Here is a 26,708-nt window from a genome sequence, read left to right on the forward strand (position 1 = left end):
TCTAGCAAGATGTGTATGAATGCCTGTCACTCACTAGGTGACACTGCAGATGCTATGCATTTTTTGCATGGTGGTTGTCTGTTGTGGTAGCCCAGGACTTCTCCTGACCTAGATGGAGTTGCCTCTTGGTGTAACTGGTCTGTATGTACAGGTGAAAATGGAGAGAGGAAGAATGATGTCACCTTACTGCTTTAGGAAGGAAGATGAAATGCTGTATGGGTGGTGTTTGGTTGCCCTGCCTCGGGCAGGGGGTTGGAGATTCGTGATCCTTGAGGTCCCTTCCAACCCTGTGATTCTGTGGTGTACATGCTACTGATTTTTTTTTTTTTTTTTTTTTAACAGATGAGTGGGATGCTATTTTATTTCCTTATGCTTACACAGAAGTAGCAGATGTGCTTCCTTTCAGTTGCCTAAGTGTGTTTAATTTCTTTTTGTAATATCTTTTCAGTTGTGGAGCACATTGTTCTAGTTCCAGCAGGGATTTTAGCATAGAGAGTGGGATGATGCTGTGTTCAACACTGGTGTTTTTTTGTATGTTTGTTTGCTTTGTTTTTTTTTGACTAAGTGTAAACCTTCACGATGGCAGTGTCCGAAAACTGCGCTGGTGATGAAGATCACTGAGCAGCTTCGTCAGTGGCCCTGAAAGGGTTCATGTTCCTCAGGAACCCATTTTGTGCCGAAGCATTTCCTCCTGCTGAGTGAGAATGAAAGAACGAGTTGTTCTTAGTGTGCATGGAAGCTTCTGCCAGGCTGGATTGGTGACTTCAGTTGACGTGAAATTACCTCACTGAGGCATATGTTCAGTGTAGGGCTCCTCCCTGCAACATGGCAGCAATTTCAGAGATGGTGAGATCGTGGTACAGACTAGCACTGTGGGTAGAACAGTTGCTGTCCTGAGTCAGCGTGCTTACTAGCTGGTGACTTCTGTACCTTGGGACTGAGAGGGATTGTAGTTCAGCACAAGGCAGGGGATCTGGCGTATGATGCGATTTCTCACGTGATGAGCAGTGAGAGAAGTGTTAACCCTGCAATGTGTGACAGCGCGTGTCCCTGCTGGGGGGACTGTGACAGGAAATGCACGGGAAAGATCAGAGGGTTTTGATAGTCCTGGGATTGATGACTCTGCTGGTAGAGATGACAGTGCAAGAGTTTGTTCTTGTAAGTCTCCCACCCTTCCCCAACAGGAATTTCTACATTGCTGAAGCAGTCATGGGACTCCTTGGACATTCAGATAAAACTTGTTAAAGGGATGTAGGTTTCAATCCAAAGCAGTGGTAATGTGGAGGGTATGTAAGGAAATGTCAGTTTTCAGTCCTGCCACAGAACTCTTCATGCTGGAATACAGTGGCTCTTTGTGCAGGGTGATTATTAATCCGTGTCAGAAGTCAATGTTTCCTGTGTCCTGTTTGCACATCAGGAGTTGTTGGAGGGATGGCAATTGCTTCTTCAGATCTCCTTCCATAGTAACCCCCAGGAGGCAACAGTGGGGGTGGAGGAGCTGTGCTTGGCAGCTGCTGGACTATTGTTCATTACGTGTATGTTGGGGTTTGCTAAACACTTGTCTCTTGGAAAATTTCTGCGTGTAACGTTATTTAATGAGTTTCTTCAGCCAAAACATAAGATACGGTGTGATCAGTACTCCACAGCAAACGGTCTGTTAAAAGAGAGACTTGAGAGATGCTTTTACTGTTGTACGTTTGTATTTACCCCCAGTACATACAGTGCTTTTTGATTTGCTGGTCCAGCAATCTGCAACCCTTTGTGGACGGGACAAGAGCAGCCTGCTGTTGTGTTAGTTAGCCATCAGTTTTTGGTTGCTGCTCCTGTATGTGCATTTCCACTTCCTAAAGTTTCCCTGAACAAGTCCTTGCAGCCCGGTACTGGGAAAGGACTCTTGTTAGTCTATGTTTGTGTCCACCTCAGCGGAACAAAGCTTTTCAGGAAAAGTCCTAGGAGTGCTGGTAGGCAGACCCCCAGGTGGCTGTGAGTCGGCAGTGTGCTCGTGCTGCCTGGAAGGCTTCAGTAGAGAGGTGATCCTTCCACTTGGCATTGGTGAGGCTGCTCCTGTACTGTGTCCAGTTCTGCCCTGCCCCCCCAGACAGGAGACATGAATGTTCTGGAGATAGGCCAGCGTAGGGCCACTGAAGTGCCTGAGGGACTGGAACACCTCTCCAGAGAGGAAAGCTGAGGGTGAGGAGACTCTTGAGTCTAGAGATGAGAGGGCTTGGGGGGAATCTGTTCAGTGTATGTGAAAGCTGGAAGTGAGGATGCAGTTGAGGACAAGAGGCATTGAGTACAAACTGGGGTTCAAGAGGTGCCATCTAAACGTCAGGCAGCACTTTACAGTGGAGGTAACTGAGCAGTAGCGGAGGTCGAGCAGAGAGGGACTGGAGTCTTTTCTGTGGAGTTGTTCAGAAGCCATCTGGATCTGGTCTGTCCTGGATAATGTGCTCTCGGTGTCCGTGCTGGAGCAAGGGGATTGTCCCAGATGAGCTCAGAGGTCCCTTTCCATCTTAAATTGTTCTGTGATTTTCTTTTTGGGGCTCCTTGGAAAGGCACGTCCTGTTGGCAAATACAGTTTTAGGACTGACCAGTGCAGATTGCTTGGCGTTGGGATGTCCTGATGTTTGTTGGAGTGATACCACTGATGGAACTTGTTGGTGGGAGTTCCTTGTCCTGAGAAGAGTTTTGGCCTGGTAATGCTGTAGTTGCTTCTGCTGATAACAAATGTCCATTATGGCCTTGTGTTGAAATTGATTAGAAAGATACTGGAGTGCTTCCTGTATCCCTTGAGATTGCAATTGCTCAGAGGTGGTGGTTTTGTTTTGCACAACCAGTGACACTCTTCCTCATGCTGCGAATGCTTTCCTCATCATATTCTCTTCAGGACACTCAGGATGAAACAGCTGTGCTTTGGCTCGATGAAACTCAGGACGGGATTCAGAAGGCTAACAGGGACACTGAAGAGTCACAGAGATGTAAGCATTGTGGCAAATACCGTGGTTCAATGCCATTGTCAACCCAATATTCGTCACCAAATGGAAGAATGCGAGCAAGAAATGTACACATGCAAAGGAAATTAGAATACAAGTGTTTGCTTCAGGTAGGTGTAGAAGTTTTTTCTTTCAACAATGAATGTCACAGCCTTTCAATTTCAATTCTTTACATCTTTTTGGAAGCATATGTCGTTGTTTCAGTTGTGCTTGTGACTGTGTTACATCCTAGGCAGAGATACCTATTGAATCTCTGTCAAAGTGTTTGACATTAGCAGATAACTGTGTCTGTCTGTGGTTGGGTAGTCAAGCGTGGGGATGTTCATGTGCGCCGTTCTGGTGCATCTTAGCTTTCATTTGTGTTGTACTGTTGCCTTAATTCTATGAAGTATTTCTCAAAGTACTTTTTTTTTTTTTTTTTGCACTAAGTGCAGATAAAAACACAAATCAGTGCAGTTGGCAGGTGGACTGTGCCAAAGAACATTTGGTCAAAAGCAGGATTAAAGTATGCTTCTTTGAGCCAGAATAAGATCTTCAGATACCCTTCTACCTCTCTGTGTGTGAACAGAGATTTGCTCAGTGCTGAAAATGACTGTATCTCGTGTTTACTGCATCGGTGAGATACCTGTGGTTGATTTTGTACTGTGTTTGCAACAGAGTTCTGGAGTAGCCCTGGGTTAGCTCTTTCCTCATCTTTTTCTTGTTGATAACCTGTTCTGTGTTCAGGTTGCTATTCTTGCTAGGAACGGTGCAGTCACTGGAAAGGTGCTTTTTGAGTCAGCTGTCTGCTGTACCAGGGCTCTGCAAGAAGAAGCTGCCTTGACTGCAGCTGTTGTCAGAGTACAGCTGAGTGAATGGATAAAAGGTTGTAGAGAAATACTGTCGATAAGTCAGCACCGTAGTAGGACTAAGAGCACACAAAAAAGCGCTGTCAGACACTGTGCCATACACAGATGCACACTGTACTGAAAAGCTTGTTGTACACCAAGTTGTCTTTTTTTTAACCCGTATTTTTATGCATCAATACAGGAAGGTATTTGTGTCCACTCGCACAGTGCCTTGCTCTCTTGTTTGTTGTGAGTCACTGAGCTCCTGACTGCCCAGGTACCCTGCCTCCTCCTGTTGTTGAAGTTTCCTTAGGAATTCTGGCCGTGAATGAAGCAGTCGATCACGGAGATACCAGCCCTACCCTGAGTGCCTTGCGCTCACCAGATGTGGGGCTGTGCGGAGTCGCTCCAGAGTGTGCAGAGACATAGCAGCGAGAGTTGGCAGAAGTGGAAAGGAGAAGAATGGCAACAGGTGAACCCCAAATAGCTAACTGCTAGTGCAGTAAATTCAAGATGATTGCCTGTAGGATGGAAAGCAGAGGGGGAGAAATGTGAGGAGAAGTCTTGCGTTCTGGGTATCTTGTTAGAATCTCATGTTACAGGGAATTGAGGCTGCCTTGTAAGCTGAAGTCTTTGTTAAAGGAAAGAAGAAAAAGGTAGGAAGGAAAGGAAAAAGTCAGCAGTGAAATATTCCCCACTTGTAGAATATATTGTGCTTAGGTAGTTGTTGCGGTGGTTCATTGGAATCTGAGGCATTCCTTCTATTGCTTGGAGGAAGGACCCTCTCCATGCGTTTCCTTCTTGTAGTATTTGTATGTGAGGAAGCTAGAGACGTGTTTGCTTTCAACATAGCACCATTTCTGCTTTTAGGAGGCAGTGGCAGTGAACGGGTGAAACACTGGGTGAGAGGAGGCTGTCATCATTATCATAACCTGAGGACCAGAGAGGGAGGATGGGATGAGCCGACTGAATTTGTGCAGCATGACACACAGCTGTCACGGGAGGAGATGCAGGTAAAGTACGTGCTCTTTTTCTCTGCAGTTGAAGTTGCCCCTGTTTCAGGCCTTATTGCAACTTGAAGAAGTAATGTTTCACCACAGTAGTGATGTTAGCAAGCTTTGTATCTTATTTCCGTGTTCATTGTCTACTTTGCACGTCAGCACCTGCTGCTGCAGGAGCCCGTTTTGCAGGGGGTTGGACTCAGTGATCCCTGGAGGTCCCTTCCGAGCCCAGTTCTGTGATTCTGTGATTTTTCTCTTTGCTTCTTGCAGCAGTATGGTGCTTGGTGTTTCAGAAGAGAGAAAAGCACGGCGGGCATCAGCTGGATTTCTGTGGCTGGTAAAGCTGTGCCCCTGAGAACTGGGCTGACTGCTGCCCCTGGAAATGTGTGCAAAGTCTGCAGAGGCAGAGGCATGACTTTCCTCTCAAAAGTTGAGCTTGTCTAAGGCAGGTCACTGCTAGGAGAGCTTCTGCTTGAAAGCATCAAGTTGTATAAGTAAGGTAATTTAAAAAGCAAGCTTGCCAGTTCTTTTTTACCTAAGTGATTTTTTAGCATGGGAAGGTTGGAGAGGCTTTTTGCTAACAGGAGATGGAGGGAGGAAAAGCAAGTGAAAGGCACACTGTGCACAGCCAGCACACAGCACCTGCACCATTGCCCTGCACAAAGGAGGAGCAGCTCAGCAAGCTTGGCCTGGGCCATGGAAGGGAGCGTGCAAACGTCTGGAGCAGCCCCAGATGGGCTGGTTCTGCAGGTTGTTGTCTGCTGCTGTTTTCTCTCGTCCTGTTGTGCTCGGGGGTGGATTTGTTCATGTTCAGAGCTAGCAGGAAGCTCGCACAGCCCTTTGTTTCAGCTGTCCCAAGGCTTTGGTCCCTGGCTGCTGGGATGGGGCATTTGAGGAGTGATGCCTGTGCTGTTGTCCAGCCAAGCTTTGGGGATGAGTCTCGTTAGCGGGGCATGTCTGACAGGGCTGAGGGTGGGGGACCGGGCCAGTGGTGCTTTGCTCTCAGTCTCGGTGTTTGTCTTTGCTCAGGAGGGCAGGTGGTGAACCTCACGAGCCAAAGCCTGCAGATGGGGTTTGCGGAGAAAGAGGTCCTGCAGGCCTTGTGTGGCAGCCACGGAGCTGGAGCGAGGCTGCGTCAGTGTAAAAGCCCAGCAATGCACGGAGGTGTGAAGGTGAGCTGTGGGCTCCAGTAACACAGGAGAGGATGTGCATGTTGGGGGCTTGGATGCTGCTGTGTGTTTGCAGTGACTGTGGGGTAGTTAGCACTGCTGGGTCAGCTTGAGTGCATGGAACAAGTGTGACGTGTCTTCCAGTTGCACGCTGTGTTCCTCCTGTTGCGTTGAGCTCTTGAGCTCCAGCCCTAAGTGAGGATGCAAGCGCTACCGCAGAAGGGATGGTTGAGATTGGAAGTGCAGTGCAAAGGGCTGGAGCCAGCAGGAGCAGGGATGTGATCATCCCCCTGTACTCAGCTCTGGTGAGTCCTCACCTTGAGTGCTGTGTTCAGTTCTGGGTCCCTGACTACAAGAAGGACACTGAATCCCCGAGATCTTGCCAGAGAAGAGCAGTGAAGCTGTGAGGGGTGTAGAGCACCAGTCTCATGGGGAGCAGCTGGCTGAGAGAACTGGGGTTATTTAGCCTGGAGAAGAGGAGGCTCAGGGCAGACCTTATCCCTCTCTACAATGAGCTGAAGAGAGATGATGTCGAGGTGGGGGTCGTCCTCTTCTCCCGTGTAAGTAGCGATAGGGCTGGGGGGAACGGCCTCCAGTTGCACGGGGGGAGATTGAGGCTGGATGTTAAGAAACCCTTCTCCACAGGAGTGCCCAGGGAGGTGATGGAGTTACTGTCCCTGCAGGTGTTCAGAAACGTTAGATGTGGCAGTGAGGGATGTGGTAGGTGGACGGTTGGACTGGATGATCTTGGAGATCTTTTGCAAGCTTGCTAATTCTATGATTCTGTGAAAGGCATCTGCTGGGCGTGTGCTTTGGTGGGTGAGCATCAGGCTGCTGGACAGCAGGCAGCTGTTGTCTGTGCAGACAGCCACATCCATGGGGAGTGGAGGCTTTTTCACCTTAGCCTTGTCTTTCATGTCTCACGTGCAGTAAGTGCTGTTGTTACACACAGCATCTTGGGGGCAACCTTGATTTCTGCAGCCCCGAGCTTTGTGGCACGAGAGCTCTCCGCCATGCTTCTCCCTGTGATGTGTGACCGTATGGAAGGCCTCGCAGAAGCCTGGGTAGGTGATGGCAGTCGCTCCTCCTTTCCCCAGCGATGCTGGAAATAGCGTGGAACGGGACGGGGGGACATCCCAGCCGTGGGTTCCTCTCAGCAGGTCTGAGCGGCTGTTCTGATCCTCGTGTTTGAACTTGAGGGAATCTGATGCTAAGTAGAGAAATGAGGGGCTTGTTAATGAAGAAAAAAAGACTGTGTGGCATCTTGTGGTGCAGGATGTTCTCCGAACTGCTGCTAACAGTGCCCAGGATGCTCCCTTTTTGATGGGGAGAGGTTTAGCAGGGATTTCTTAAATGAAAATAGTTTGTTGTGTAATTTCCTTTTCATCGACCTTTCATGCTACTTCTTGATAAGTTATCTTTGGACTATGAATCAATATTTATTATTGAAGAGAATTGAAGAGAATACGTACGCACCCTGCGCCTTCATCTGCACCAAGAATCTTCTAAACATCTTTGCACTGTTTCTTTTTGGCCCTGAGACGAAGCTGTGTGGAATATAGGCTTGGATGCTTTTTCAGTCAGGTGCAGGACACGTAACGCTCATCTGAGTTGTCATGCTGACAAGAACAACGGAGTAGTAAATTTTTCAGGGTTGCGTGCTTTACTTTACTTTACTTTTTTTTTTTTTTTTTTTTTTTTTTTTTTTTTCCCCTCCAGTCATAACCATGGAGCCACAGAAGCGTTACCCAGACAGAAGGAGCCTTTGTCACCTGGCCTTCCTACCAATGACACAGGCAGTGGAAGTCAGCATCCCAAGCATCCATGAAAGCCCTGCACAGGACTGGTGAGAGTTACCCTGGTGCCGTCCTTTGGCAATCTCAGGTCTCTCTGTAAGCTCCCAAGCTGTGTCGTAACTGCTCCCGTGGTGCTGACTCAGCTCTCCCAGTCTTTTGTGGGGGAGAGCTGGAGTTGAGCTCCTTCCTGCTTCCTGCCTCTGTCCTCCCTGCTTTGCCCACGGCCCACTGAGCCTCCATCCTTGTTCGGTGTCTTGAATTACTGAGTTGCTTAAGGATTGGGTGGACCAATTAAATTCTTAGCGATGTCTCTAGATCCACGTGTGCACAAAAGCACACTCTGATGCAGTCAGTGTAATGATGAACACACGCCTTGTTTCCTTTAGCCCGTATTTTTAGTTCAGGAGAACAGATTTCTGGAATGATGTTCAGCTTAGCACCAGAATCCCCTTGCCGCCCCCCATTCCAGTCACTCACGAGGGCTTGAGATCCACAGGGAGGAAGTATTGCCGATAATTACAATCCGTGGTTTTGAAACTGATTTAATCTATGGTGTATGATATGAATACTCCTGGTGAATGATGTGGCAAGGCATCCCAGCAATTTTCAACAGGAATACTTCAAGGCAGCTTTTCAAGGTTTCTTTGAGAACTCTCCAAGTCTCCAGGAATTTTCAGCGCCAAGGTTTCTTAGCCTTCCGAATGGCAGTGTTTCTATCGAAGCTGGCAGCCTTTAAACCCAAACCCAAACCGAAGCTTGCTCATCTCAGTGGAGGTGCCTTAGCTATATTCTAACGCTGCGTGGAAAATGAGTTCCACGTTCACGAGTCCTTTCTGACTCGCTACGTGTTTGATTGCACAGGAAGAAAAGCTTGATGTCTGTGCCAAGGGAGACGTACACCGCACTTGCGCTGCCTGGACGATTTGGAAACTGGAAATTCTGGGGTGTGCTGAAGCACGCCCTCTCAGGTCAGTCTAAGCGTACATAGAGTAGACCTGTCTAACCAAACAGGTAATAGACAGTTAAACCCATTCTGTTGGGAAATACTCTCTCCTTCTAAGTACCTTTAGAACGTGAGTTTCTTCAATTAATTACTCAACTCATTTGCTTTTCCTGAATGATCCTAAGTTCTTTTCTCGGGCTACATCTGCACTCTGCTCAGTCCAAGGAGAAATCCCTGCCTGCAGATGCAATGACACAGCATGGCTCACAACCTCATTTTTCATTGCTTACTCTTATGGTAGCTGCCATCCATGTCCACCCTGCGTATTCTTAGAGCTCTTCTGGAGTCCGTGGGGCAGACTTACGGTTGAACTAAAGGGAATTTTTTCATATTGCTCTAGCTCCAGATGATTATCCCTAGTATCATTATATTAAAAAAAAAAAAAAAAAAAAAAGGCGTTTTGAAGTAGTTTGATATATATTCTGTGCCTCAGAGTGTGGCACGTGTGGCATGAGAGAGTTTTGAGGCCACGAGGACTGCCCAGACAGCGTGAGAACGGTAAGAGCAGAGAGCTATAGGTGATGCAGCGCTATTCGTGCCACCCGCAGGAAGCGGGAGCTGGAACAAAATATGGCCAGAAGAGTGATCAGATTGTGTCTCGTAAGGAACTATTTTATTAGTTCTAGAACTTTGGCAAAATGTATATTCAGGATGATGATCAGCATGCCAGGTGCTGGGACCATGCCGAAAGAGAAATGGTCTGAAAACGTCGGTGCAATTTGAAATATATCCCCTTCCACAAAGCCCTCAGATGCATGCTGCAACTGCATCCAAAGCAAGCCAGAGCCCTGTGCTTGTTGTAGCCGGAGCTATCGGTGCCAGGAGTTGCTGCTGTGTTTGCAAGGACGTTGTGTCAGCAGTGTGACGTCAGTGGGGTTGTTTGATGGCAATGAAACAGCTGAATGGTGTACCTCAGGACTAAGAAAAAAGATGGTAGTGGTGACTGTGTGTCTAGGTATAGATAGCTTGATAGAGATTTATAGGACTTCAGTGTGGATTGTACATAGGCCCTGCGCTGCAAGGTACGCTGTTGGGAAGCAATGTCCATCTGCCCGAGGGCAGGAAGGCCCTGCAGAGGGACGGCCTGAGGCCAGTCGTCCGAGGCTGCACAGGAGCAAGCGCTGGGTCCTGCGCTGTGGTCATGGCAACCGCATGGCAGCTTCTGCAGGATTGGGCTGAGGTAGAATTCCAACCGCCTGCTGATTCTAGAATGTTGGGTGCCGTGTTGGAATCTTCTGGTCCTGTGACATGGTCTTGCCTCCCCACCCTGTCGTCATGGCGGAGCAGCCTGGTGGCCCTTAGTGATGTCACAAGCGGCTGGAATGAGGGGAGGAGCAGTGCGTGCTGCGTCCCTTCATTGGAGCGCTTGAGCTCTGCGTGAGTAGCTCGCTTGTTGCCCTTGTGCAGCGACTGAGTGCCTTCGTTTTCACCCCGTCTTGTGCAGCATCTTGTAGGTAAGCTGAGACAGGGCGTGGGATGGACGGGTGGGCAGTGAGCTGTTGAGAACTGCTGGCTGGTGGAGCTCCTAGCAGCTCACACTGCTTACTCTTGTCCATCAGACGTGACTTTCACCCAGTACCTGCATTCCCAAGCGATCCATAAAGGTGGCGTTTGTCCCATGCTTTTTCCCTTGTCTTTGCTACATTGTGCAAGCTCACAGACCTGTTCCTTCTCTCTCCTCTACCTGCTCCCTTGGTGCAGCTTTTGCTCGTGGAAGAACAGAGCAAAGTGACAAGAAACAGCTGCGAGTTCAAGGAATTGTCTACCTTGTTCTGATCTCCTGCCAGGTACGTGCCACGCTTTGTCCCCCTACGTGGTTGACCAGCACTGTGTCGCACCATGTTTGGTAACACAGCCTCACCCAGCTTTGATGGGACACTGGTCCCGTGTGGGTTTTTTCCCTTCCCCTCCAGCTCCGCCCTCAGAAGGATGCTGTGTGTGGTGCTGTGACCAGCTGGTCTGAAGGAAACCAAACCCTTAGGCAAAGAGTCCTAGGCCCAGTTTGTGCCGAGCTGCACAGCGGGACCCAAGGTCACAAGCCCGCACGCTAGGTCTGTGTGAGTGTGCCCGGCAGCTGTAGGGAGCACAGCAGAGATGCAAGCAGAGGAAATCCTTGATGTGCGGGGCTGCAGCAGGTGCCGGTGGTGAGGCTGCTGGGAGCCGTGGCCGGGGAGCAGATGCACCTGCAGCAATGATTCCTCTCACTGCCCTGCTGCTGCGCTGTCAGAGCGCCCTGGGCGAATGCATCTGCTGCTTTGTGCCAGTCCCCATCTGCTAGCAGAAGGACAGCCGCTTGGTCAAATGCTGCCTAATGGGCTGTCCCATTTGAACGGAGTGAACAGAATGGTTGCTTCTAGAGCACCTGCCTGTGCCAGAGGATAGCCAAGGGTAGTTCTCCAGTAGTCTCTCGATACTGTGGTGTGTGAAGAGAGAAAATAAGAGCGTGTTTCTCTTCAGTTCCAGCTTGTCGTGCCTGCTGTGATGGGCGTCGCGTGCAGCGAGATCAGCTGTGGGCCTGACATGACACGGATGGAGGTAGAGTATGAAGCTCTGATTGGTCTTTGTTCCCTGACTTGAGCCAGCAGAGTGAGCTGCAGATGTGCTCTCCTGCTTTTCAAGAGAGAGTGAATCCTTGCGGCTCTATCAGTGTCACTGAAAAGCTGCCTTAAAGGCTTTCTTTCCTTGCTGCGGGCATGTTCTTAGCCTTGCCGTTCCTTCTTGTGTGCCCATGATAAGGACTGAGTGCATTTCCTGCAGCTTTCTCTGCTGACGTGCTCCTCAGCCTGAAATCCTCCTCGTTTGCCCTCAGCTCCTCACCATGGCCTGCGCTCTCTGTTTCAGGCTGAGAACAACGGGAAGCCCCTGCTGGTCCGTGAGGAGTCATCTCTTAATATCCCAGCTATTGCTGCTGCCCACGTTATTAAGAGATACGTTGCCCAGGCACCGGATGAACTCTCCTTGGAGGTAAGCAGTTAAGGACGTTCCTTGTTGTCATGTACAGAAGAGTATAACATGTGAAGCTATCAGGAATATTCTCTGAGACCTTCAGAGTGTTTGGTGAGGTGAAGCCCGGAAGATTCGGTTCCAGATTAGACTTGCAGTGGGTTGGACGCAGGGAGGAGTTCAGCCATCTCCAAACTATGGCTCTATTTGGCATTGGAATCTTCTGATCAAAGAGCTACTGCCCAGTGTTGTAGCCTGGTCTCTGAGCGATGGCAGACCAGTGTATGCAGTGTGCAGATCTGTTCAGGATCTGTTCCGCTGACTTATGCCTGCGGTTTAATTGGAGCTCTCCCTTTGGCCAAGAGCCTGCTGCTTTTGAGAGCCATTTCCTACCGAACAGCTGAATTCTGTATGTTGTGTATTGTATTGACTCTTCTACCTCCACGTTCAGTTGTACGACCGCAAATGCCTGAAGAGCTGCACTGGTGCAATGGCTCTCAAGCTTGACGATATTGGGCAGTGCAGAAGAATGCAGTCATTTGAGCTGCGCTTTCCTCCCAGCCGTGCTGAAGCTGGGATTGACGTTGCAATCTCTTGCAGGTGGGAGACCTCGTGTGCGTCATCGATATGCCACCTCAGGAGCTGAGCCCCCGCTGGAGAGGCAAGCACGGCTTTCAGGTAGGCACAAGCTTCAGACGTGAGAGCGCAACTTCGGTCGAGGCAGGAATCTCAGCTTAGAGCTGCCCTGCCTGCACAGCATGGCTCCACATGGAAAATGGTTTCCCTGTGTTGGTGTCAGGGGACTTTGCCTTTTGCTGTGGGCTTAGGCCAGAGCTGAAAGTTGGTCTTTGTAGCAAACTGTCTCCTCCATTAACTTAGAAAGAAGAGCCCTCACAACATGCATCAGGTCACGGCCACTGAACCGCACCTTTGGAAATGCAGCAGCTAGGACACGTGTTTCAGTGTCTCTGAGCACTTGTGCTTGCACCCATGCAGAAGGTGAAGTCAGTGTCTTTCAGGAAGTCGCTGCCTGTCAGCTGAGATGAGGCAGGGTAACAGAGCCTCTGCGTGCTTGCTGCTGCTGCTGGCTGCCGAACGCTGGGTAGCTCAGAGCTGGGGATGGCAGCTGCATCTCAGTCAGCAAGCAGAAAGTTCATAGGCTGTGCTAACTCAGATCTAGCTGCATCAATCTATCATAATCTATAGCTTCTGTATGAAGTCTTTCCCTTCGGGCACGCTTGAGATTGAGGGGCGCATAGCATACTTGTCCTTTCCCTGCTCCATATGCAGTTACAAGGATAATTGGCTGCCGGTTTTGAATAATTATTAATTTTAAGCAGGCCATTTTTTGTTGGATTGTCTTACGGAGCACCCGGCAGGCACGTTATGAGGAAAATGTGATGTTTGAACAGTTCAGGCCTGAGAAACGCTGCCTTCAGTATTGCACCTCTCTTCTTCTTCTTGTTACAGGTTGGATTTTTCCCCAGTGAGTGTGTGGAGCTCATTAACGGAAAAGTCCCGGAGAGTCTCATCAATTCAGTGCCAAAGCCAGGTACGATGATCCATCTGATGGTGCAGGGAAGCAAAATGGAGTCTTTTTTGGGTGTGTTCCGTGGTTAATACCTCCCTTATCCTTCCCACCTTATCCTCTGTGCTGATGATCCTTCATGCATAGCACGGGGCGTATGGCTGGTGTTTTGTAGGCAGCTAGAATGAGGGAAGGCAAAGGCAGTTCTCCTGCAAGTCAGTACGAGGCTGAGAACAGCCAGCGTCCCTGGTTCCCTGGGGAAATCCTAAAATGCTTGTAGAATAGCTTGGGAATGGAAGGGAGCTCAAGGATCATCAAGCTCCAAGCCCCCTGCCTCAAGCTGGGCTGCCAACCAAGCTCCACATTTAATGTGGGACTGGACCAGGCTGCCCAGGGCCCCATCCAGTCTGGCCTTGGACTCCTCCAGGGTTGGGGAAAATCCATTTTTGTACGCACTTGCTCATCATGTTCTTCCCGTTTTGAGGTGCTCTGTAGAATGTGTTGTGCTCGGCCTCGTCCAACGGAGCCAAGCCTAAAATGAACTGGTTTCTTCCTTTTGTTGTGCAGTGCCAAAGAAGCGCGGCAAGCTGCTCACCTTCCTTCGTTCCGTGGTGAAGGCCCGCCCAAAGCAACGGAAAGAGCGGGAGGTGGAGAAGGAAAGGGTGTTTGGCCGTGACCTGGGAGAGCATCTTCTCCACTCTGGTCGTGATGGTAAGGGACAGCCCATTCCTGAGAGCTTCCCTGTTTGGGAACCTAAAGATGAAAGGGAGATGGTATGTAGCAAGGGGCAGGTTGATACCAGTGGAGAAACGGGGAATGGGAGTTGAGGACTGAAAGATCAACTGAGTAGGTGATGGCTGCAAGGTAAATGCTCCCAAGGGACAAGCACATTTGTATTTGCTTAAAGCAAAGCCTGTAAGCCAATCCCATGGTAGCCTGAAAAGAAAGGAAGCCTTTTGGCCAAAGAGAGTGTCCTGCATCAGTTTCCCGCTCCTTCCGGGCGTGAGATTTTCCCCCTCCATTCCCATGGGAGCTGTGATGGGACTTGCAATGTCTGCGGCTTCCCCGGAATTACTTTCTCCAGGCTGATTCCTAGGTCCTGGCATTTCTGGAATGCAAAGAACGCATCTCTGTCCAGTTTCCTCAGCAGCTCCTGCAGAGGTGTCTGTGACAGCTGTCCCCTTCAAGGAAGAGCTAAGCAGTAGCCTGGCTGGGCTTAGTGGATGGGATGTGACGGGAGCGCAGCCTGAGCCAGGACTTGAAGAAGGAGCTCCAGTAACCGCCGGCACGTGTTCTTTAGTCCCCCAGGTCCTCCAGAGCTGCGCCGAGTTCATTGAGCAGCACGGTGTGGTGCAGGGGATATACCGCCTGTCCGGCGTCGCGTCCAGAGTCCAGAGACTGCGGTAAGAGTGCTGCGACTGACAGACACAGCTGCCAGCAGGGGCACGTGCCCTGTTGCGGGCGTTCAGAGGCCTGCGGGCAATGCCTTAGCACCAAGAAAAGGTCTCCTTTGGGAACATCCCATCCAGCACGGCTGACGTGGTGCTGCTGGCCGAGTGTTTGTGTTCTCCTGTACATCAGGAAGCCCTTCCAACTCTGGATTGCATTGGGTGTGGCTTTTGACTTGCTTTCCTCTTTCTCAACCATTTTCGTGTCCTTCTCTGCAGCCAGGAATTTGAGTCTGAGCAGGTTCCTGAGCTGACCGTCCGCGACGTTCACAGCGCGAGCTCCCTCTGCAAAATGTACTTCAGGGAGCTCCCAAACCCCCTGCTGACCGACCAGCTGTACGACAAGTTCTCGGTAAGCACAAGGCAACGCCGTTCCTTTACCTCTTCCGTGGGCCTCTTGGGAGATGGCTGCAGCAGTGCCCCAGCTCCGAGGCCCTTCTTCTGTTATCCCCATGGGGTTTACTCGCATGTCTTTGCCACATCCTGCATGGTGCTGATGCCACTTCTGGTGGCCCCAGGAGGTGGTTCTTTCCATATTCACAATGCTTGCGAGAATTCCTGTGTTGTTTGTTTGTTTGTTTGTTTGTTTGTTTGTTGCTATTCCCCAACTATTTCTGGAACGGGAAGGGGATTAATAGCCAAGTGTACTTGGAGATGAATGCCCCCTGCGAGGAGCTGAGCTGCCCAACCAGGCTGTAAAGCAGCCCGGTGCTTGGACTCCTTGGCCGTGGTTGCACCAGCTGCGTGCTGCTATGTTCCCCAGATGCCTCTGGGGAGGCCTAAAGTCTTTCTCAGTGCTGACCAGCAGCGTGCTGTCCCCTTGGTTCCCGACCCTGCGGCAGGTATCTCGCCTGATTTGTGTCTCAATCCCTTTCTGCCCTTTTCCAGGATGCTGTTGGTGCCACTACGGAGGAGGAGCGGCTGGTCAGAATGCGGGACGCCATCCAGCAGCTGCCCGCTCCTCACTACAGGTCAGTGCTGCCCTCAGCCCGCTGAGCTCAGCCCTGCTGCACTTCAGAGGGCAAAGTGCAATTCCAGGCTTTGTCTCACGCGAGCAACGGGATGCCTGGGTGTGCTGAAACACTGCATGGGGTTAATTGATGGGGTCAGTTCCTGGGTACGGGGGCACACTTGGTGCAGCTGATGGCTGTGGCTGTGCTGTGCTGGTGCTGGGTGCTGCAGCGTGGCACTTGGTCAAGTTGGATCTACTTCATCTTCAGTGACAGTAGCAGTAATAACAACCAGTGTGAATTGAGGTTTGCTTTGTGAGTCGCAGCACGGGATGCTGGCTGGTGCTGAACATTTGCCGCTCTTGTTTCCCAGGACCCTGGCGTATCTGATGAGACACTTGGCCTGTTTGTCTGCGAACAGCTCTGTCACCAACATGCACGCTAAGAACTTAGCCATTGTGTGGGCTCCAAACCTCCTAAGGTAAACTTCTTTTTCCGTTTCAACAGAACGCTTACATCTGTTCTCCGGTAAGATAAAGCAGTCCTCCCTTCTTCTGCACCGCATGTGCTCTTCTCCTGTAAAATGTGCAGTGAGTGGCTGAGAGCAGAGCAGGAGCCTGGACTGTTCTCCAACCCCACGTGGGCACAATTGCTAGATGAGCATTGCTGCTCTCTTGTTTAGATGGGGCTGGTGTGTCCTTGATCAGCCAGGAGAACTTCTTCAGTGGCATCACTGAGTGCCCACTGCGGAAGTCTCCGGAGCTCAGTTTGACAGCTTTGGGCTGCAACAGTTCAGACCCGGGGAAGCGATGTTGGCTGACTGACTTCTAAAACCTGCCTTTTCTACAGATCACAGCAGAGCGAGTCTGCCTGTGCCAGCGGGAGAGCTGCCTGCACGGAACTGCAGACGCAGTCAGCCGTGGTGGAATTCATCATCGACCACACAGACGTCCTCTTCTGCTCCACATCTGGACCTGACATCGCAGATGGAGCAGGTGAGTGTCTTCCTCCATTAGCTTTATCTTGATCAGACACCTGGATCAAATGCAGGCCTTCTCCAAGTCCTTGGAAATACACTTTTCCTGTCGAGGGGACAGCAGACTTCTGGGCTTAGGTTAGAATCTGGCACCCTGTTGCTGGATGCTGAGAATGTGCAAGCCCAAACGTGACAAGAAGAAAACCGTCACTGTCATTATGATGTTTTGCAAGCAGGTGAAGCTTGATGAACGTGTGGCAGCAAAGCTTTCTGAGTTCACCGTACCTGCTTTCTAGGGTTTTTGTTTGCCTGTTTCGATACAGGGAGCTGCTCTTAATTATGACTGCGTCCTTTGCCATAGACACACCTCTGAGCACATGGTTGTTTTGAGCTGCTCTTCTTGCAGCGGCTCGGAGAAGCAAATCTGAGAGAAACACAGCAGCTCCCCCGGACCTGTGATGGCCGTAGTGCTGCCGCTTTCTGATCCTGGCTCTCACCTGTGGTTTTCCCTTACAGGGCACAGTTCTCTCTCAGGGCCCCAGTCTGTGCAGGCGTCTTCTCCTGCCACAGAGCTGCTCAGCCTGGAGGAGGCGCAGGCACGGAGGCGAGGCCACAGCAGCTCTCCTGTGGTTGTGACACAGAGCAGGGACATAGAGGTGGAAGAAGGCCCCACAGCTGTACGGGGGAAATTCCACACAGTCATCGACTTTCCACCTGAAAGGTAAAGAGGACTTCCTTTTCCAGTACCTTATCATCATTGTTTGGGTGGGTTTTTGTGGTTTCTTTTTGTCTTGGTTTTTTTTTTTTTTTTTTTTTTTTTTCCCCCCATTATTTCTAGTGCCAAAGCTTGCTGAAAGTCAGTTAAACTGATGGTGCCTGAAGTGTTGCAGTGAATCTGCACTCCCTTTGCACTGTGAGACTGAACTCACATTCAGTTGCCCGCCGGGCTGAGTTTAGCCACACAAGGCTGGCATTCCCTCCTTGCTGGGCAGGCAGTCACGAGCTGCATAAAGCCATGCTGACGTCTATCCCGGCCTGTGCTGGCTGTACCTGGAAACATTGGGGTTTTCCGGACTTGAGGGCCACGTGCCTGAATCCAATTCCAGTTGTCCTGGAAGCAGAGCTGTTGGTCAGACCTGCTGGCACGAGAAACTAGACATGGCAGTGAGATGGGGCCGATGAGCTGTCAGTGTCAGAGTCAGAGATGCTTCTGAAGTTCCACGCACGACTCACACCATTCCCTGTTTTCTCTCTCCAGACCAAGTCCACCCAGCAGGATGAAGGAATCACCAGCTGGCTGTTGGTGTTCCTGCTTCAGCCTGGGAAAACCATCCTCTGTGGCCAAACGCCAACCGCAGCGCCGTCCCAGGGAGCCCTCAGAGACAGACGTTGTAGTGCTGGCAGGTAAGGGTGCAAATCCAGCTTTCAACACCCTGCTTCTCAGCAACGTAGAATTCTTGCTGTCAGTGGGCTTGTATCTCCTTCTAGCCTTCCAGCCCATACCTGACACCTTCAGTTCTCCCCTGATCAAGAACCACTTTTGTAATTCAGCTTGGGAGAGTTTGACACCAAGCCCTGTTCATTCTTTTATAGGTGATTCGAGCTCTTGTCAACCGAGCAGAGCTGGAGCAAGTAGCGATGCTGGGCTGTGTGCTTCCATGAATGGAGAGCTGGCAGGAAGCACAAATGGCTGCGGTTCAGCTGACAGCGTGCCGCATAACAACAGTGGCGCACACAAGGAGCTCATCCAAGTTGAAGCCCTCATTTCTCCCGGCTCTGCTGAAGATGCTGACCTGAGCCTGCCAGACACCACAGGCACCAGCCTGGACTGTGACCCGGTGCCTGTGCAGTGCAGCCCAGCCCAAGCAGAGCCCGAGTGCCCCGACAGCAGCACCTCCATACAGGAGCAGGTCAGCACCAGCGAGGAGAAGCAGAGCCTCTTGGAGGGGGGCTTAGAATCGGGCCTCCAGTCCCAGGCACCGGGCAGCAGCACTGAGAGCTCTGAGCCCCTCTCTCCGTGAGCTTTCCACCCAAGAGAGGACGATTGCCATCTTTACCTGGACCTCTCACGCCCTCCTGTCTTTTCCTTTAATAATAAAAGCACACTTGTGCTCACTCAACGCCTTGACTGCCTGAGGAGTTTTCATTCCCGGGGACTGGGATGAATGCAACACACAGCAAAGCACCTCAGCTTGCAACGCTGAGGCTGTGGGGTGCATGAAGCAGAGCTCCAGGTTTGTTCCCGTTTTGTCTGGCTTCGGGATGTCTGCAGCTCCCATTTGGTACAGTAGCAAACCATCTCTAGCATCCTGGATGCTGCTCGTGATAACCCCAAGCTTCCTGGCGGTGGCTTTGTGATGCCTTTCAGGGCTTTTGGATGCACTGTGATGCCTTGGCTGCTCCCTATCACCTCTCTCCTCCGGCCGCGTCCATTCCTGGCTCCCAACCTCCGAGCTGCCTGCGCAGATCACCTGCAGCCGTGTCCTCATCACGCTGCAGAAGGACGAGCTCATCCTGGCCCGGCCTCTCATTGGTCAGGGGCAGCGCTGTCCCGCCCCTGCCCGCCTCTCATTGGTCCGGGGCAGCGCTGTCCCGCCCCTGCCCGCCTCTCATTGGTCCGGGGCAGCGCTGTCCTGCCCCTGCCCGCCTCTCATTGGTCCGGGGCAGCGCTGTCCCGCCCCTGCCCGTCTCTCGTTGGTCAGCGGCAGCGCTGTCCCGCCCCTGCCCGTCTCTCGTTGGTCAGCGGCAGCGCTGTCCCGCCCCTGCCCGTCTCTCGTTGGTCAGCGGCAGCGCTGTCCCGCCCCTGCCTGCCTCTCGTTGGTCCGCGACAGCGCCGCTCCGCCCCCGGGCGTTCGTTGGTCCGCGGCAGCGCCGCCGGCTGCCATTGGCTGAGGCGCCGTGCGCGGGAGCGAACGTTGGGAGCTGGCAGTTGGAGACGCGGCTCTCTTCCCAGAGCGCCGCTGCAGCCGCCTGTGCTACCCCGTAGGAGACCGCGGCGGCAGCCGGAGCTGTCCAGGCGGCACCGGGAGGGAAGCCGCGGCAGCTCGGGAGCGAGTGCTGAGGACAGCTGTGCCGGAGGTGTGTTGGAGAGCGGTGCCGGGACGGGGAGAGGGGCTGTGGGGGGCTCTAGGAAGCTGCGGGGAGGCGACGGGTGGGGGAGATATATAGCGAGATGTGAGGCTGTAGGCGCCTGTGAGGTGATGTAGGGGTTATGGGGAGCTGCTGGGGGGAGAGGCAGATACGGGGCTCTGAGGGTGGTGTATAGGGAGGTAGGGGGCTGTGGTGGGCCATAGGGTCATATGGGACTATTGGGGGCTGTTGGGAGCTGTAGGGAGGAAGGAATATGAAGCTGTAGTGCATTGTGGGGGGACTGTAGGCGTGGATATGTAGATTTCTATAAAAAATGAAGCCCCTGTTCTGGGCTGCATTGCAAAAGGGGTGACCAGCAGGGAGAGAGAGGTGATTGTCCTCATCGACTGAGCTCCTTTGAGGCCTCATCTGCAGCGCTGCATCCAGGCCTGGGGCCCGCAGCACAGGAAGGACGTGGAGCTGTGGGAGCGGGTGCAGAGGAGGCACTGAGATGTCAGAGGGCTGGAGCAGCTCTGCTGTGAGGAGAGGTTGTGGGCAGTGGGCTTGTTCAGCCTGGAGAAGAGTAGGCTGCGGGAGACTTCATTGCAGCCTTGCAGTACTTGAGGGGAGTGTATAAGCAGGAAGGGAGCGGCTGTTTACGAGGGTGGATGGTGATAGGACAAGGGGGAATGGTTTTAAAGTGAGACAGGGGAGGTTTAGGTTGATATTAGGAGGAAGTTTTTTGCACAATGGGTGGTGCCACACAAGAACAGGTTGCCCAGGCATCAATGATTTATAGGCTGGTTTGGCCCTTATTTTTGTTTTAACTAATGAAGTGCTGGAGAAAGTTTTGGGAAAGTTTCAGGTTGAAGAGTTGGTACAGCTGTGACAGTATGTAGATGATTTGCTGGTTTGTGGAAAAGAGGAGTCTAAAGTAAAGGAGACTGCAAGTGAAATTGTGAAGTCGTTACTTGTACTGTATGTCTTCAGTGCATTATTTTCTGAAAGTGTGCACCCAAGCAGAGATGTAAGGGATCGTGTGCCTTCAGAGCCTAGAAAAATGTGTCCAGTTTCAGCAAAGTAGGTCTTGGGCACTGTGGTGGATGCATATGTCTGTAATGGGCGTAACATACTGTGACTTGGTTGCATTACTGTGACTAATTGAAGTGGCTTAAGGATAGGCTGTTTTCTTCTGTTTGTTTATTCCCTTTGCTGAGCTATTTGCACGGAATGAGCTGATGTTGTTGTTGCTGTGGGGTGTCATCAGAAGGATGGGAAAGCGCAGTGTTTGTGTTCACACGAGGTTATAGCAGGGCTATGTCAGACTATCGTGGATGTTCTTTAAGTAGTTTGAGGCTCCTGGCACATGGAAAATAATCATGACAGCTGGCTCTGTCTTCTATCGAGCTCTTAAAAATACTGCTTGAGATAACAGCAGGTGAGATGAAATGCTGAGCAGCATGGGGCTTGTGTCTGCCTTCAATAATTCTTTTCCTAGGCAGTGTGTGTTAAATTTTGTTCTATGGACTGTGACAGAAATCTGGATTGCTCCGTGAGGTGTTAGGACTAGCTTACCTGTTGACTACTGACATAAGGCTTAGTTGATTTGAGCTATGGAACTTTCAGCTTTTTTTTTCATGGCTGTTTCTAGGTATCAGATAGCAAATAAAACGTAGATCACAGTGGCTGGATTTGTTTTAATCAGGTGCTTCTGACACCATGCAAAACTCTCTTCTGGAGAAAGTTCCAGAAGCTTTCAGTGTTTAATTCTGGCTGTACAATAGCAATTAGTTCAATTTAGAACACATGAAAAGAAAGCTGGTAGGGATCTGGTTCCAGGTGGTTTAAATTACAAGAGGGAGATGGTGCAGGTGTAGTAAGTAGGAGGTTACCTTCAAAGTGCCTTCCTGGTTCTCCGTGCTGCTTGATGTTTATTTACCCATTTGTGCTGTGTTCAAGTGCAAGCACTGTAGGGTGTAGAGAACACTGTAGAATGCCTGGTGCTGCCACGACCAGTCATAGATACTGGAAGGAAAAGTTGTTATGAACTACCGATGGAAAACATGGACAGTTGTGAGGCTTCATCTTGGCAGAAGTTGGTGAGACAGTCCTCTGATAATCAGACAAAAGGTAAACTGGTTTAAAAATGAGTCTTACTTTCAAGAGGGCCTTGTGTGGTCTGGTTGTTTACAGTAATGCAGGACTAGTTGGGTAAATAACTGATTGGAAAACCTGTAAGGGAATTAGGTTGTTTTTTTTAGGTTAGGGTTCTTCCTATTGAATCCAGTACAAGTGCTTGCATGACTGGGAGCCCAACTGTCTGCCGCGGTTGTTCTCATGCTGCCTCTCTGATGTGCTGCCTCTTGAAACTGCTAGGGCTGGCAGCAGCGACCAGCACTAATGCTGCAATTAGAATGGGCGATGCGGAGAAGACTGTGGCAGAAATGATGAAGCCAGAGGCCCAGCTAGCAGAGGTTTATGCATTTGCTGCCGATCTTTATCGCAAGGAGCTGGCCGCCTTGCAGCAACAAAGCCATGATGTAAGTAATGCATTCTGATGTCTGTGAATTGATATGGATCACCCAATCTGCCTTGTCTGTTTCACTCAATGGGCCTGTCTTGAGTGTTTGTAGAACTGCCTTGATGCTTAGTCTGTTCTGACGTGATGCTTCATCTTGAAGTCTTGAGCTACTCGGCACTGTGAGATTCTAGCCATAGTTTTGAAGAGCAAGTGTAATTGATCTGTATTCCCCTTTGTATGCAGGGTAACCTCACCCATGCAGAATTATCTGTTGCTGTAGAGATGCTGTCTTCTGTGGCTGTGATGATCAGGGCTTTGGGTTCAGGGGATGTGAGTGCAGTATGGGGACAACTGAGCAATCCTGTCCCAGGGCTGACAAGCACTGAGGATGAGAACTGTCAGAGGTGAGTGTTTGGAAGGTTCGTGTCCGTCTTTGATGTAGCTTACATTCCCGAGAGGTTCGGTTTTCTTTTCTTCCCCTTATACTTCAGGTTCTTTCACTGCTGACTCCAATATTAGTTTATTCTCTCTCGGTTCTTGCATCTTGTCTTTGCATTCCCCGTTTCTTACTAATCTGCTCTGAGTACCGTCTCTCAGACCTTTATCAAGGTTTCACGACAAAGCTATGTTCTGGCCCTACGAGGTTCTCAATTGCACTGGGCCTGTTCCTGCCCTGTGTTTTTTGTCTGAAAGTGTCATGTGGTGTTTTAGTGCTTTTCTGGATTGTTTTGCACTGGAGCTGACCACCTTGCTCACGGTCTTTTGTCTTTTTCCTATTCCTTCTTTCTTTCGTATATGTCAGTTTTAACCCTTGTGTTACTTCTTCCATTTTGTGTTTAGTTCTCGTTGCTGTCTTGTGTGTTCCCTGGCCAGTTTTTCATGACGTGATACTTGCTGGTTTTGATTTTTGTTCTTTGACAGATGTGTGGACGATGTGATGAAGCTGAAAGCTCAGATGCGTGCAGAAGAAAATGAGTTTATCACGTGGAATGATATCCAGTCACGTGTGGATCGTGTGCACTTAGCTGTGCACGAAGAACATGAAAGTAAGTTTTGCTTGATTAGTGCTAGACTGATCCTAGATCATAAGGTGTGCTAAAACTAGGTGCATGCCAACGAACAATCTTGTTGCTTGATTCGTATAGACTGAGATAGTTGCCTTTTGCCACTGCTTCTTGTGTAGCTGAGTTGCCCTGAAAAGGCTGTAATCTAGAGAGGCTTAAATGTTATGTCAGAGCCTGGAATCTTGACTAACTTGCTTCCTGGATCTGCAAATAGACACGGGCTTCCTGTGTGGCTTCAGTTCATCTGATCACGTGACCCGAACAAGTGCACGCCACGTGCATGCGTGCACCAGAGCACTAGTTTTGCAGCCTTGTATTTGTGAGGCATCACAGCAGAAGCCTGGAAGTTCATGTAGTCCAGCTCCTTGTTTCTTGTAACACTCCTATAACCCCTAAAACAATAGAGACAACAGGGAACCCAAACCATCAACCGTAAAACGCAGAGAATTTTATAATGACATCAGTTGACATCTTATGGCATAGTTTTGGTAGGAAACTTTTTAATTCTTTCACCTGTTAGTGTTTCATAGAATCATAGAATGGCCTGGGTTGAACAGGACCATAGTGATCGTCTAGTTTCAACCCCCCTGCTGTGTGCAGGTGGCCAACCACCGGCCCAAGCTGCCCAGAGCCACATCCAGCCTGGCCTCGAGTGCCACCAGGGATGGGGCATCCCCAGCCTCCTTGGGCAACCTGTTCCAGTGCAAATATGTTCAGTTTCTTGTGTGCCCCTGTGCATGGATACTTCTTATCTAGTGTCAGAGGAAGTCCTGAAGCCATAGCGACATGTACCCTTCTGCTGTCCTGAAACTTGGTTTCAAATTCAAGAATGCTTTCTAATGAGGAGCTGTAACATATTGTTGTTTCACAAGGGTAGTCTTTTTCTGCCGCTGTTGGCTAATTAGTCAAGGATAATTACTGCTTGTCCTCTGTGCCCTTTCCTGAGTCAAAAGTTGCCGTGTCTGTTTTCCTTCGTTCTTCATGAGATGGAGTAGTGTCAACCGTAGTGTGTGTGTTTTTGTAAGAAAGGTCTTTCTTTCCCTACTTTCCCCCCACTTTCTCTCATGGGGAGAGCAGCATGCCTAAAGGTATGCATACTGTGTGTGTACACACTGTAGGAGGAAGCAAGCAGTCTGTACCATAGTCTGCCTAGGTGACGGGGAGTTGTCAGATGAAGGACAGAACAAATGCAGGCATTCTATGGGCTAAGATAATACTGAGAGGGAAATGCAAGTGATGCTGAGACAAAACATAGAATCCTAGAATCACCAAGGCTGGAAAAGGCGTAAAAGATCATCCAGTCCAACCGCTCACCTATTCCCAATAGCTCCCACTAAACCATGTCCCTCAACACAACATCCAGCCTTTCCTTGAACACCCCCAGAACAAAACATGCTGTTACGGCCTAGACATCACTGTGAAAAGATACTCTGAACACACCTGGGTGCTTTCCTGTGCAACCTACGTTAGTGAGCCTGCTTCTAGTGAGGGGTTTGGTCTACATGATCTCCAGAGGTCCCTTCCAAGCCCTGTGATGATTTTTGTGGATCTGTGATGCTCTAAATGAACTGCCCAACAGTTCAACTTAAACAAATTTCATCTAGTTATTGGTGATGTGGAAACTTAAGGTGAAAGATCTGGCGCGCTAGCAGTCATGGAAGCAAGTAATAGTTCATGTTAGATCTTTTAATAGAAGGCCTACAATTAGGTATTTCTGTGTGTTAGGCTGTGAAATCACTAGTAAAGTAGAATAGAGAACAGTAAGAACAAAAAAATCTAGCACTACCGAATGAGGGAAGAGGAAGAGGAAGAATGGACTGACATTTTGAGTGGGTTTTGTTAAGTGTTCTCTGCAGCTCATTGCTACTACTTGGACACGTTTCAAATTTTGAATTTCAAGTTTTCTGTCAAGAAAGAAATAGAGAAAAAGCATAAATTGGACAATGCTTAGTTGTTGTTTGCTATCTTACTGTATGTTTCTGTGTAAAAACAGTGGAGTCCTGCCTGCAATCTCTCTTAGCGTGAGAGATAAATAGAAGTGTATATTGGAAGCCAGTTTGATGGCATACGTCTGAGAACAGAAGTAGGTATGTGAATATGTAAAATGTACACAGAGTTGATTTTTGCTAAACATCATTTAGAGGTGATGACAATTGATGTGGAAGAATAAGGACAATTCAGAATGACCTGAATATGTTTCACCGCGTTCTTGAAAGCCACGGTTAGAAAACAATTCAATGGCCCCGCTTCACAGAACAAGTGAAATGGTGTGCGTTTAAAAAATAGAGTGCAGGACAGAAAGCATTCTAATGGTAGTCTTGGTCCACTACGAGCTGTGACTTTGAATAATGTGTGAAAGGAAGGCTTTCTGTAGATCTTCATACTGTTCTTGAAGTATGCCTCTGTGCACTGCTGTAGATAACAAGTTTCGTGGAATCACGGGACATCCCAAGTTGGGAGCGACTCACGGGGATCATGGAGTCCAACTCCTGGCTCCGCTCTGGACCGCCTAAAAATCAGACCGTATGCCTGAGAGCATTGTCCAAATGCTTCTTGAACTCTGGCAAGCTCATTGCTGTGCCCGCTGCCCTGGGGGAGGCAGTTCCAGTACGGGACCACTGGAAACAGAAATCCAACTCAGATCTCCCCTGTCACATCTCCAGGCTGTTCCCTTGGGCTCTGTTGTTGTTTGCCAGGGAGCGATCAGTGCCTGCCCCTCTGCTGCCCCTGGTCGGGAAGCTGTAGAGCACCACGAAGTTTCCGCTCAGTCTCTTCTCTGGACTGAGGACTTCAGCTGCTCTTCGTATGTGTTCCCCTCTAGACCCTACACCATCTTTGTAGCCATCCTTTGGACACTTTCTCATAGTTTTATGTCCTTTTCATACTGGGGTGACCCAAACTGTACGCCGTACTCAGGATGAGGCCACAACAATGCAGAGTAGGGTGGGACAGTCCCCTTCTCTTGACCTGCTAGTAGTCCTGTGCTTGATGCACTCCAGAATACTGTTGGCCCTCCTGGCTACCTGGGAGCGCTGTTGACTCGTATTCAACTTACTGTCAACCAAGACCCTCCAATCTCTTTCATCATGGCTGCTCTCCAGCATCTCCCCCCTTAGTCTGTGTGGATAGCCAGGGTTGCCCTTTCCCAGGTGCAGAATCTGTCACTTGCTCGTACTCCATTTCTTGCAGTTGGCGATTGCTCAGCTCTCTAATTTCTCAGGATCTCTATGCAAGGCCTCTTCACCCTCAACAGATTCAGCAGTTCCTCCCAGTTGAGTGTTGTCAGTCAGCTTGCTCGTAACACCTTCTAGTCCTACATCCAAGTCTTTATGAAAGCATTAAAGAAAGCTGGCCCTAAAATAGAGCCCTGGGGAACGCCTGGAGTGACCGAGTGCCAGACCGATGTGACCTCGTTTACTG

The sequence above is a fragment of the Tetrao urogallus genome (assembly GCF_951394365.1).
Source record: "Tetrao urogallus genome assembly, chromosome: 10".
NCBI lineage: Eukaryota > Metazoa > Chordata > Aves > Galliformes > Phasianidae > Tetrao > Tetrao urogallus.